Below are 15,019 nucleotides of genomic sequence, written 5' to 3'. Positions count from 1 at the left end.
TTCGGGGCTGTTTTGCTTCTTTGGGCAATGTCACACATGGGTAAAAATCAGCATAATCTTGCATTAAATGCAAAGAATTCTGAGATTGTGTTCAGTCAATGGGATTATGGTAGGTGTTAATTAGGAGGAATCTTAGTGCTACAACTGAGATTTGGACCTTAGGAAGTAGGATTCAACACCCCAAGTCAGGTGTCAAAGTTTAAGTCCACTTCAGAGGGTTTCACTGGAGATCCCTTTATGCCCTCCAAACCACATGTTCCCAAATTTTCCCCTTTAGGATTCATGGGCTTGGTTCATGAACCAATTACATACATTTTTAGTAATAAAATAAACTATTTGGTTGAGAATTTCATGAGCTTGGAGGTCTTGATTATGGCTTCCTTGAGTTGTAACCAAAACGTGGGGAAGAAGGGTATTTATTACCCATTAGCCTTAGGTGTCAACCTCTGGTATTGTTCACATCAGAGTTAGCAGTGGGATAGGTGGCCAGCACCTAATTTGGTTTGGGAGCTTGGTTGCTTCTTGAGGTGACCTCCAGCATAAGGCAAAACTGATTGGAGTTCTCCAGTGGGGTCAGTTTGCACACATGGGCTGTTTTGGCTAAGATTTCATGTTGGGCTTGGCCATGAGGGCTGAGTATTTTGGTGGGCCTCTGACTTGGTGGTTCTCTCCACTTGGGCCTATCATTTTGCTTTCTCATTGTGAGCCTTACAAAATGGACAAAGCTACCATATATTGCCATGGATTTTTATTCCACATGGGCTTTAGTTGTTAGTAGAAATAAAATGAATCCATGAGCTTTAATAAATATTTATGATAGGTTTTGGGTATTAATTTCTTTGGGCTTTAAATAACAACTTGTTTAGTTTCTCATAATTTTTGTTATGGATTACTTTGTAAATGAAATTTTCTTTGGGTCTTTCTAAATAATGACCTCCAATATTTTCTTGAGAATAATATTTACCATGGGTTTTAAATAGAGGCAATATCCATGGGTTTTAAAAAAAAAAATGGTAACAACCACTATAATGGAATAATGTGATATTCTTATGAGTTTTTCTATAGATAATCATAATGGGCATGTAGGATGAATAATTACCATGAGTTTTGGAAATAAATATTATGAATGTTGTGATGTAAGATAGATAGTGAACATGAGTTTATAATATGATATGAAATAAATAAATGTCATGGGTTTAAGATAAATAATCCGGACTTTCCTTGGGCTTTTATAAGATGATCGCCATGGGTTTTGAGAATAAATAATTCATAAGTTTCATGAGCTTGTAATATTATAGTAATAGATTTAAGAATCTAAAGTATTGTTCATTATTGGACTTTTACGTGAAATAATTATGATATAGTTGTCGGACTGTGTGCCTTACCAATCCATCCAACGATCAATTGGTGAAGGATGAGAGGGCACATGTCACGACCCAAATCCATGGAACATGAATTTAGATGCATGACCAAACTACTAAACTTATAACTCCATAAACGTAATTAATCCAAAATAAATTAAAAACTCCAAAGAAACAATACTCTTAAATAAAACCTCTTACAAAATCCAAACTCCACAAATTTAGAATAATCTCCAAAATACAGTGAAATCTAAAGCGGAAAAAAAAAATATAACTAATAATCTTTTAAGACTTCCAGTATTATTGACTTCGCCTAAAACTCCCACGCTCTACCTTGCACCTTACGAAGCAATCCAAAGGTTCTGTTACCCAACTAAACTTTAATCTGAAAAAAATTGTAATTGATGGGGTGAGCCACACATCCAGTAAGTAATTATACACAATATACAACAGAATAGAGTCAAGCAAAGCACGAGTTTGATTTCACAATTTCACTTAAAATATTCGATATAGTTTTCCAAACATATAAAGAACCACTAAACACATATATATAATCAAATCTTAAAGTTATTCGAAAACACATACAGATAATTGATCAGAGCACAGTATCACATATACACATCACATATTCTCACATACAATCCTGTGAGCGGATACCAACATCTAACCCCTGTTGGTGAGGGATCAACACATATTCTCACATACAATCCTGTGAGCGGATTTACACACATATCTGATATATCTGATCAATTCTAAAAACACTTATTTTTGAGTCACATATCACAAAAGTAAAGTTTATACAAAATATACTAATTTACTTGATAATAACAATTATTCCAAATGCAGAGGCATATCAAAGGTCACAATATCTAATTGAACATAAATCAAAGGATGCTTGACTCTCTTAGGAAAGGAATAAGAACTGAAGAATTATATAAATATTTTTACAATTCTTGAGTAAGTATGAATATTAAATTTGCTAAAAGAAACATTTTAAATACCATTTGAGAATAGGAATATGACTAAAATCACTTGGTTTTAACAAATTTAAAGAACAAGAACCTTTTTAATAACTTACTTTGAAACTCAATTATTTTCGGAAAATAGTTTAGTTTAGAAATCATATTTTAAATGAGATTTGGAAATTCAAAACATTATTTCAAATTCGAAGTCTCTCTTTAAAACATTGTCTAAAAGTCGAAGTTTCTCTTTCAATAATGTAAAAATAATGCTTTCAATAAACTTTAGAAAACGTAAGCTTTAAAAACATAACTTTTGAAAACTTGACTTCTAAGAACCTAAAAAATAAAACTTGTGCATATTATGCATAATTACTTACAGCACTTGAATCCCTCTGAAAGTCCAGCCGAAATAACCTCCAAAGGCCTCAAAACCCTCTTAAATAAGACCTATATTCAATCATAGAAATTACTTACTATCCTCCACAAAATATAAAACTTATTGAATTATACAAACTGACTCACTAGGAAAAAAAAATACTGTGCTGAACTGATAACACCTTAACACTAAATTAAAGTTTCTCTAACTAATAATATTCCCTTGCATTAATCGAAACTCATATCGCCATGAGGAAAGCAGTAGCCAAAATATCACTGACCTAAGATTTAATATAAAACCCCAATGAAAAATTGTAAGAGCCACATACCTAAATAGATATTTGTAATCCATGGCTTATTCTAGAGACACACAGTGGCCAACTTAGGATTTAATTATATGACTCCGATGAAAAACGTGAAGGCCATGATTATTACTAATATTTTGATCCATGTCTATTTTTCATGGGTACACACGGTGGCAAGATCATTGACTTCAAATATATTATAAATTTACATGTCCGTACGAAGACATATGCCATAACCATAGATCCTTGAAATTCAGTGGCTCAACTTTTGGATTATATATATATTTATATCCCAACGAAACCATCTTAAAGTCATCCTAACGTAAGCCATCCTTTAATATATATATATATATATATATATATATGACTCAAGAAACACGATAAAGCTACCTAATATACAACATCTTTCTGCCAAAACCATAAATATATCTCAAGGTTTATAACAGTATAATAGTATTAAGATGGAGTTCTCACCTTGATTTCGTAGCCCAAATCTTATGCCCCTAAACAATTTTGCCTCTTCAATCGTATGTGCTCTAAACTCCAAGAAAAGAAACACCTCTTAGCCTCCTTAGTGATGAAACCCTAATTTACCTTTTCCTCCACTTTATATTTTAATCTGATGTGGACTTGGTGGAATAATGGGCTGGACTTTAAAATCCTCTTAAGCTTATCTCTTTAGCCTCCAAGAAGCCCATAAAACATCTTCATCCTTTTTATTTATTATTTTAATTGCCGCACCAAATTGTATGCACTAAAATTTTAATTTCTCACCTATTTGTAGCACCACAAAAATTGTCTACTCCCATCTTACTGTGCACACACATATACTACCTCAACTCTATAATAAGATTGACAAGGTACAGTGATAATCATAAAAAAACAAAAATTGGGGTATTACAGCACAAATCTTTTATAGCATTCAATCGTAGACCAAGCTCATTGGTATTGAAGCAAATTGTGAAATCCCTCACAATAGTATTTTTCTAGATATTAATAACCTTAGACTTTTTGTAAAGTTGTGATTTACAAATATGTATTCTGTTGGCTTTTATTTCGTGCCAAATTGGATTGTAATTTTATTCAATTTTTTGTACCCTGTATTTATTGTGGGATTTGATTGTAAGGGTTGTGTGATAGAGAGAGAGTGTGTGAAGACTCAAGCAATTGAAGCCAAAAGATTTCTCGTGAGTAGCTCGTGACTAAGCATCTCGCGAAGTGAAGCATGTGCCTTGCACATGACTGGAATGCAAAGCGTCAATACAGATGGAGACAGCTGTGTTTCGCGAGTATCTCGCGGGTAAGGCCTTCCCGTGAGACACTCGCGAAACATTCTGTTCTGCCAGACTGTACTATTGGATACATACTTTCTGTACCCACACTATATATACCCACATTACCCATAAATGTTAAGGAGTGCTTCTGAGAGAAAACCCTAGCCAAACACCTTGAGAGTTAGAGATTGTTATCCTACAATCCTCTACACAATTGCTTGTGGATTTTCCTCAACTCCTACTTCTCCATTTCCATACCATTGAGAGGTAGATAGCCCAAACACTTACCACACCCTTTCAGAGTGTCAAGTGAGGTTTTGGTGCAGCTAAGAAGCATTGGAAGAAGCCAAGAATGGCAGATGCAACATGGAGCTTGTTGCGTGATCCGAATAGCTAGACAAGACACGGTTCCGAGAAGCCTTATTGGAGTAGGAGCTTGGAGGGCTTAGGTACAGTGGGTAGATTAGGCTTGGAGGGTCTCTTGCTAACCCATGTATCCCAACTGATTGTCTAGTGGATTGATTACTGCTTGGAGGGCGGTAGAGAGGTTTTTCGCCGAGTTCTTTGGTTTCCTTTTTGATAACACATCAGCGTGTTATCTGTGTTTGCATTCTTCTTCCTTACTCTTTTACATTTCATTTTACTGCTATGTTTATATGAATATGTGTTAGAGTAGCTTTTTTGTTTATCCACTCACATTTACACTATTTCGCACTTAGAATTAAGTTAGTGTAAAATCTATCGAGCCGTAACTTTGATTTGGGGGTCTAAACAGCTCTTGTATTTTTAACACATTTTCGAGCTTTCAATTTTTATATCTTTGTTGTTTTTTGTTGTTGTTTCTTGTGTTCATCATCATGAACACTTTGTATTTGCTGAATTCACATTTTCTTCATGATTAATATGATTCTTATTACTTATAAATAAAAAAATAAATAAAAAGTACACTTTTACTTCAAGATTTTAAGGCATTAAAAAATTGTTTATAAACAAATAAGTTTAAAAAAAAATTAAAAATAGAAAAAGGAAAAAACAAATCGAAACCCACACTTAAATATATAGAGCTTTAATAATAAAATATCAAATATCATGTGAAGAAAAAATATATATAATACACTTACTATAATATCACATATGATGCTGAATATATTTATATTTGTGAATTGCACCTTAAGTTGATGAGTGATGTTATCAATATTTTCCTTTACGATATAGAAAATTTAATAATAACTTTAGTATACACACATAGATTGAAAATAAATCAATAAAAAAGATATGTTTTAAATTTATAATAAGACTTGATTAACAGGCCAATAGGTTTGTCTTGATCAAAATTGGGTACAGATAAGATTAACCACATTATTCTTCTCATTGTCCCTTTTTGGCACAAGTTCCGTCAAATAAGTAAAGGTAAATTAAGTAAAGCGGTGTTTATTACACACATTTCCACACACAAGAAATAAATACTGAAATTATAACTTTAAGTCACAATTTTCAACTTCAAAATCATAGAAGTAAATATTTCAATTATTTTTTTGCTTGTGTAAAGGTGTAACAGTTTTTTTCAATAAAGAAATTGTTATTGAAAAGTATAATAAATTTTTTTTTTCTTAATTGTGTGTGAGGGGTTAAAACAGTCTTTTCATTTTATGTTTTCCATATAGTGTATTTTGAAGTTTTTTTATTACACCAATTTGGATACTATAATCCTATAAAAGTTCAAGCGTTAAACTAGTGGATTCTATTCTATATATATATATATATATAGATATATAAAATAAATAAATAAAAGGAATCCTAGAAAAGTAGAGTCAACTGTCAAAACCAAAAAAAGATTAAAGGATAGGTAAGACTTTCTCCAATTGTTTTGGGGTTAATCTTGTTGCACCGAAACTATTTTACACAATTTTACATACACATCCAAAAGTAACTAAAATCATGATTCAATACTTCAATTTAAATTTTTCTAAAAAAATGAAAATTAGGATACACAACTGATACAATGCTGATATGTGGGGGGCACGTGAGATGCACTGGTAGTGTGGGAGTTGCTGCAGAGGGGTGCGTGATTTGCTGAGGCAGGGTGCGTGGGTTACTACTGAGAGGGGCAAGTCAAGGCTACTGATGTGGGACCTCAAGAGGCAGTTATTTAGTTAGGTGGTTACAAGGAAGCCGTTGTGCGTGGTTAGTAGTTAGTTATGCCATTTACTAATTAATCAATGATTAGTACGTTGTAATGATAGATTAGGGAATTAGTTAGTTACATGAAAGAGAGTATAAAACAGAGATTGAATTGTACTGTGAGGACTATGAATGAATTAGCTGAGTCCATTGTTTCTTTGAGTACCTGTTCTTCTATTCCTTTCTAAAACTCCCTCTCTCTCTATTGTTCTTGGAGGTTAACTGTCCTCGAATTCAGTTAGATCATCTCGGGTTCTTATCAATTGGTATCAGAGCAGGCTTGTCCTGTGATTACAAGTTCCACCATGGCGGAAACTCGATCAACCGCAATTCTAAATGAAACCATAGCTTCACTAAAATCCACCACCGATCACCACAACAAAGATATCTAAGAAATTCATAAAATCACCAGCATCCATACTCGCACCTTGAATGAGATGAGTCAACAATTGGCCACCATTTTACAGAAGTTGAATGCAACTGAGATTGCTTATTACAATCCTGAGAATCCACACAGGTCAGAGGATCGTAACTGCCACCAATCTGTCTCAGGATTTTCCAGGCCAGCGAGATTGGATTTTCCCAGATTCAGTGGTGAGGAACCAACCTCTTGGATCTACAAAGCAAACCAGTATTTCAAATACTACAAGATTCTAGAATCAGAGAAGTTGATGATGGCTTCTTTTCATATGGAAGGTGAAGCACTGGTTTGGTTTCAAGAAGGAGAAGAAGCTGGGGTGTTTGGCAATTGGGAGGCCTTGATTCAAGCAATGTTGATCAGATTTGGATCTACGGCCTATGATGATCCAATGGAAGCTCTAACTAGATTGAGGCAAACTTCCACTGTGGCTTTATACAAAGGTAATTCGAAGGGTTGGCTAATCGGATTAGAGGCTTATCTCCTCAGCATAAGCTGAGCTGCTTCTTGAGTGGCTTGAAGGATGAAGTGAGGTTGCTTGTAAGAATGTTGAATCCTCCTACTCTCATCGCAGCATTTGGATTGGCCAAAATCCAAGAAGAGTACTTATTGAGTTGTAGGAGGAGTTATAAGGGGACACATGAGCAAACTAGATCTCCATTGCTTGGTGTACCTAAACCTTCATTGTTGGGGGCTGCTCCAATGGAAAATAGGTCCACCAGGATTCCTGTTAAGAAGATCAGTGCTGCTCAAATGGAGGAAAGGAAAAAGAAAGGACTTTGCTATAATTGTGATGATAAGTGGGCACCTAGGCATAAGTGCAAACAAGCCACTTTGTTCTTGATAGAAGGAGTGGAAGTAACCTTAGATTCTAGTTGCAATGATCAGTATGTTGAGATTGACAATGGAGTTTGCATGGGAAGAAGACAAGATGAAGAGGCAGAACCAGAGATTATCTTGTATGCCTTGATGGGCAGCCCTACTCCAGGGACAATGAGGGTTAAGGGTAAGGTTAATTCTGTCTCATTGGTTATCTTGGTAGATTCTAGAAGTACACATAACTTCATTGATGCAGCTGTAGTTTCAGTTCTCCATGTGCCTGTGGATGAATCACAAATTCTTGAGGTTAAGGTTGCTAATGGTGATATCATCAAGACTCAAGGCTTGTGCAAAGATATTCATCTATGTTTACAAGGGCATATTTTTCTGGTTCAGTTACACATGCTGCCTTTGGGGGGTTGTGATATGGTTTTCGGCACACAGTGGCTTAGCACTTTAGGAGTTATCAATTGGGATTTCATGAAATTGTCAATGGGGTTTAAATATGGAGGTCAACAGGTGATGTTACAAGGTCTTAACACCCCAAAGGGTTTTGAAGTGCAAGATGAGGTTCAATTTTTCAAAGAACCTACAAGAAAGGGGCTGATCCTACAGATTACAGCTGAGAGCACAACTGAGAAGCAGTCTGCCCTGCCACCTGAGATCACATCCTTGTTACAAGAATTTCATGGTGTATTCTCTACCCCAGGGGATCTGCCACCAGTGAGGGGTCATGAACACCAAATCAACCTTAAGGAGGGCACGCAACCCATTTTTCAAAGGCCATACAGGTATCCTTATTACCAGAAAAATGAAATTGAAAAAATTGTGACGGATTTATTAGAAGTAGGCTTTATTCAAAACAGTCAAAGTCCCTTTGCCTCACCTGTTCTTTTGGTTAGAAAATCTGATGGTTCTTAGCGTATGTGTATAGATTATAGAGCATTAAACCAAGCCACTATTAAAGATAAGTACCCTATCCCTATTATTGATGAATTATTGGATGAATTACATGGAGCTTGCATTTTTTCTAAGCTTGATTTTAGGTCGGGCTACCACCAAATTAGGATGAGGAAGGAGGATATTCCAAAAACAGCCTTTAGGACACATGAAGGACACTATATATTCCTTGTCATGCCCTTTGGGTTGACAAATGCCCCCTCTACCTTCCAATCCTTAATGAATCAAGTCTTTAAGCCATTCCTTCGGAGGTTTATTCTTGTTTTCTTTGATGATATTCTGGTTTATAGTAAGAACATGCCTGACCATATTGAGCATCTAAGAATTGTTTTGGGAGTGTTGGCTAAGAACCAATTGTATGCTAAGATGTCTAAATGCATGTTTGCTTGCTTGGAAGTAGAATACTTAGGCCATATCATATCCGGAGTTGGTGTTAAGATTGACCCAAAGAAGATTTTGGCTATGAGTGGCCTGTGCCTAAGGATGTCAAGTCCTTGAGAGGGTTTTTAGGCCTTACCGGTTACTACAGGAAATTTGTAAGGGGTTATGGTCACATTGCAGCCCCATTAACTGCACTTTTGAGGAAAAATTCCTTTTCTTGGAGTGTTGAAGCTGAAGCAGCCTTCCATCAATTGAAGTTAGCCATATCCAGTCCACCTGTTTTGGCATTACCTGATTTCACTAAGACCTTTACTATGGAATGTGATGCTTCTGGTAGTGGCATTGGGGCTGTTTTGATGCAGGAGCATCAGCCTATTACATTTCACAGTCAAGTTCTGAAGGGTACTGCTTTGGCACTTTCAACTTATGAAAACGAATTTCTGGCCTTAATCTCTGCAGTGAAGAAATGGAGACCCTATTTGGTGGGGAGACCTTTTGTCATCAAAACCGATCAGCAAAGTCTCAAGTATTTGCTGTATCAGAGGATTGGTACCCCACTTCAATAGAAATGGTTGTCTAAGTTGCTGGGATATGCATTTGTGGTGGAGTATAAGAAGGGTTCTGAGAATGTAGTGGCGAATGCCTTGTCTAGGAGAGGTGAGGTAACTGTTACTGAAGTTCATAGTGGCCAGGAGGAGCTTGAAGGTACTGCTGCTTTGAATATGTTGAGGGCTGATCAAAATGATGAGGAAGGGGATTGGGAAATGGCTGCATTAGCTCCTGCATCAGGTGCTTTGTATATCATCTCATTTCCTACTCCAACTTGGGTAGCGGAGCTCAAAGCTAGTTATGAAACAGATTCTGCCATTCAAACTATTTTATCTGCATTTCGGAAGGATGGCAACCCACCAAAAGGCTTCTCTTTAGTGGATGGCCTGCTGTTTTTCAAGGGCAGAATCTATTTGGGGGCTAATAGTTCTCTTAAGTCTTCTATTTTGCACCATGTTCACAATGGACCTTTGGGTGGACACTCAGGCTATGTGAAGACCTTACACAGGGTTAAACAAGATTTCTTTTGGCCGAGTATGAAGAAGGACTTGATGCAATACATCAAAGAGTGTGATGTGTGTCAACGGGTGAAGCATGAGAATTGTAGGTCAGCTGGTTTACTCCAACCCTTACCCATCCCTTCCAAGCCATGGTTAGCTATGAGTATGGATTTCATTGAAGGACTGCCTAAAGCTCAATTAAAGTCTGTCATATTGGTGGTTGTGGATAGGTTGACTAAGTATGTTCACTTCATGGCAAGCACAGCCTTACAATGCATCCAAAGTTGCTTCTGTTTATATATAGTTTGTGTTCAAACTTCATGGAATGCCTGCTTCTGTGGTGAGTGACAGAGATCCAATCTTTACTTCTCGTTTTTGGAAGGAGTTAATGAAGCTTCAAGGAGTAGATTTAGCCATGTCATCAGCTTATCATCCCCAAACAGATGGGCAAACAGAGGTGGTCAACAGAAGTTTAGAGCAATACTTAAGGGCTTTTGCAGCAGCTAAACCCACTGCCTGGGTGGATTGGTTACCTTTGGCAGAGTTTTGGTTTAATACCAATTTTCATTCCTCAACCAAGGTAACTCCCTTTGAAGCATTGTATGGCTATCCCCCTCCTAGGCTGTTGGATTACATTCCTAGCACTACTTTAGTAGAAGCTGTTGATGATCATTTGCAAAAAAAGGTAGCAGGTTATGTCCTTACTTAAACAAAATTTGTTGTTGGCTCAAGAGAGAATGAAAGTTCAAGCAGATAAGCATAGGGTAGAGAGGAGTTTTGCAAATGGTGAGTGGGTGTATGTGAAGTTACAACCTTATAGGTAGCGGTCCTTAAAGCCTAATGCTCTTGGTAAGCTCTCTCCAAAATTTTATGGACCCTTCCAGGTGCTGCATAAGGTTGGGGAAGTAGCCTACAAATTGGCTTTACCAGTTGACTCCAAAATCCATCCTGTTTTTCATGTCTCATGTCTTAAAGCCAAGTTAGGACAGCAGGTCACTCCTATTTCTCAATTGCCATCTGTCTCACCTGAAGGCATTCTTACGCTTGAACCTAAGGCCATTTTGAAGAGCAGGTCAATCAGGCTGCGAAGCAGGACCATCACTCAGGTCTTGATCCAATGGCAAGGCTGTACCAATGATGATGCTAGTTGGGAAGACTTATATCAGCTTCAACTGAAATTCCCTCACCTTGTGGGCAAGGTGCTTTGAGGGGGAAAGTATTGATACAATGCTGATATGTGGGGGGCACGTGAGATGCACTGGTAGTGTGGGAGTTGCTGCAGAGGGGTGCGTGATTTGCTAAGGCAGGGTGCATGGGTTACTACTGAGAAGGGCAAGTCAAGGCTGCTGATGTGGGACCTCAAGAGGCAGTTATTTAGTTAGGTGGTTACAAGGAAGCCGTTGTGCGTGGTTAGTAGTTAGTTATGCCATTTACTGATTAATCAATGATTAGTACGTTGTAATGATAGATTAGGGAATTAGTTAGTTACATGAAAGAGAGTATAAAACAGAGATTGAATTGTACTGTGAGGACTATGAATGAATTAGTTGAGTCCATTGTTTCTTTGAGTACCTGTTCTTCTATTCCTTTCTAACACACTCTCTCTCTCTCTATTGTTCTTGGAGGTTAACTGTCCTCGAATTCAGTTAGATCATCTCGGGTTCTTATCACAAATTTTAAAAATTGTTGAGATAATAGGTTGTGACGGGTGTATAATATAAGTGATATCAACAATATTTTTATATGAAAATGATGTTGCATTAATCACAATTTATCACAATAGATATTGTGAAATAAGAAAAATATTTGGTTTCAAACATGTTTGAAGTTATATTTTCTAACTCATTATGTGACAATTTATAAGACTATATATATATATTATTTAAATAAGTCACATAACTCAATAAAAAAAACTTATGTGGTGAAAACTATTCACGAATGACTTTTTAATCGCCATATAATCATTTAGAGCAAAATGCTTTAAACATATTTGGAGCCAAATTTGTTTGAGACATGGGCAGCATTACATGCATCTTAGGGGGTTCAAATGAACCCCTTGAATTGGACTAAAAAAAGTTATATATAAAATTTTTAATTCATTTTTTTTTTTTTACAACTCAAAATAAAATTTGGAACACCCTAACCCTATTAAATTTTTAAACTCGACTAAAATAAATTTTAATATGATCATTTTAGTGTTACTTTCACAATATTTTCATAGTAAAAGTTAAATGGTAATTAGTAACTAGTTTTTATCTGAACTCACAACTAACATCATTTTTCTACCTACCTTTAACAACTTGCCACCTAGATTTTGTTGTGAAACTTTTGTGAAAGTCTTGTGTCCATAACACCACTCTTAAAATATTTAATTTTATAAGAAAGAAAAAAATATTTCAAACTTTTTCTCTTAAGACTGGCGTAGGCGATACTTTATCTTCTTTGTGACTTTGGGTTATTTTGGTGTTGACAACAAAATGAAATTTTTTTTCACTGCACTTTTTTTCTTTATCAAAAAAAAATTACACCATCAATACAAACAACAGATTTGTATCTATATCTGTGATTTTTTTTTCTCTTTCTCTCTTTCTCCCTTCTATATATTTTCTTAGTTTTTCTCTATGTTAGATAAAGTAATTTAATAAGTGCTCTACAAATTTTCAAGTCCAAGAAATGTTTTAGTGTCTTTTTTTTTAATTCCAAGAGAGTGACCACCTATAAGGTTAAAAAGTCATACACTTCAAAAGTAAAATCCTATATCAGTTACTATTTTCTTTTCTTACTCTCATGTTTACTCCTAGTATTACTCCTAGGTGTTTTAGTATTCTTTTTTATCATATATTTTTATTTAGTTGATATTACACTTAAATATAATAAGTTATTATTAATTTGACAAAAATGTATAATCGGTTATTTAATTCTATTTGTTTATGCATAGTCAAATGTAAGAAAAAAATAAATAAATACTGCTTATGGGATTTTGATATATAATAAAACTTCACTAAATTGTACTTTTAACCCATTGTTTTGTAACTCTTAGCTTGTTACAGCCATGAGAACTGGGTAGTTTTGTGGTCTAGAAAAAGCTGCACCTCTCTCTCTCTCTCTCTCTCTCTGAGTAGAATTAAAACATTAATTAAAATGTTAGTGCACCACTTCCTGCTCATTTTAAATTGTCCTTACCGTTGTCTCTAACACCTTTTTAAGACATCCCTTATGCGATAACCATAATTTACCTTGTAAATTTCTATCCCAAGGATCTTCTTGGAAGCTCGAAGACCTTCATGTAAAATTCACTACTTCAACTTTACAATTTTTTGCTTACTCTTTGCAACTACTAACATACCATCAACAGAGAAAGAGAAAGAAATATATAGGAACCATCAAAAAATCTCCAATAGATTAGACAAACCCAAAATCCTCTCCATTCCCTATAGTTAACCCCAAAAATCAAGCTATTTTTATATATAAAAAACAAACTATTTTTGCTTATCAGTTTCTTTATATAAAGTAACAAAAAAGAATTTTAACAAAACATGCCACCTATGTTTTATTCATATCAACTTCTCCATTTTTTATTACAACTTTTTTTTTTCTTTTTTAACTTTCCAATATATGTTGACAACTTCGAAATGTTGGTCCCTGAATCCTTACTGTCTAAAACTTGATCAGGATTGTTTAATGGTTGCCATCTGGATATATAATGGAAAATCAACAACTCAAGATCCGATTCAGTGTCTTCAAATTTTATAAGAAAATAGGGTCTGATCTTAGGATATACAGTGGAAAATCAATAAAGCAAAACCGATTAAAAAAAATACCTCTATATTGACTTCTTCCTCCTTAATTTCCTCATATGATAAAATATAATTATTAAAGGAGTCAGGATCCTTGCTTCACGCTAATTAAAGTCAATGGCTTATGCAGCAGCACGTGATAGTTCACACCTATTATGATATTTTGGATAAACAATCAATGGCTTATGCAGCAGCACATGATATATAGTTCACACCTACTATGGTATTTTGGATAAAAAATTGGATTATAGATTCACTCAATCGAAAAAATTATTTCATATGCGATTCAAGAATTAGATTAATATAAACCTAGTTGGAAAAGCACATGAAAAAGCACGTACCAGGTACCTGGTTGGTGGATTATTCATATGGGATTTGAAGCAAACCCGGAGATCTTAGATTTAATCCTCTAAATTCTCCGTCCACGAAATTTTTAGAAAATCAAATGGAAATTGAGTGAAATAATCTGGTCAAAAAATGGGACACAGCCACCAGCAGAGCTAGGGGGCCGCTTGACTTTTCAAAATTAATCACAAATATTTTGTAATAGACAGTGAAATATACTTCCGGGACCCCTGAGATTTTGAGAGTAAAATATACAACTAATATAAAAAATTCTCTCTAAAAATTCATTTAGGCCTCAAATTTTACAGAAACCCAAAAAAAATAAAAATAAAAATAAAAATTGATACAAATTAGAACTAAGAAAAGCATCTGGCTCATCCCTTGGTCCACAGCCCTTCCATAAGGTCAAATACATTGTAAGTCAACTATGGTACTAGCAGGACTCCTCTTCCACGTAATACTCCAACTAATATTAAAAAAAAAAAATCAACTTTCATATATATATATATATATATATATATATATCTTCCTTAAAAAAATAATAAATAAATAACCTTAACCTGACAAGAAAAAGAAAAAGAAAAATCTCTTAGGCGGTAGTTGCCACCCAAACCGGACTCAACTCAATGCTTCCAGCTACAGGTTCCGTCCAATTCAATCAATTCATCAGTGCAGAGCAGTGGTAATCTCCCTCTCTAACTCTGGTTCTCTCTCACTCTATGTCTATGTTTTAGTAAATTATGAGTACCTGTGCCCACGGGAACAATAACAAATAATGCTGATAACTGTGCA

Source organism: Quercus robur, chromosome 5, assembly GCF_932294415.1.
Source record: "Quercus robur chromosome 5, dhQueRobu3.1, whole genome shotgun sequence".
Lineage (NCBI taxonomy): Eukaryota > Viridiplantae > Streptophyta > Magnoliopsida > Fagales > Fagaceae > Quercus > Quercus robur.
The sequence above is the reverse complement of the archived record's forward strand: the minus strand, read 5'-3'. Positions refer to the sequence as shown.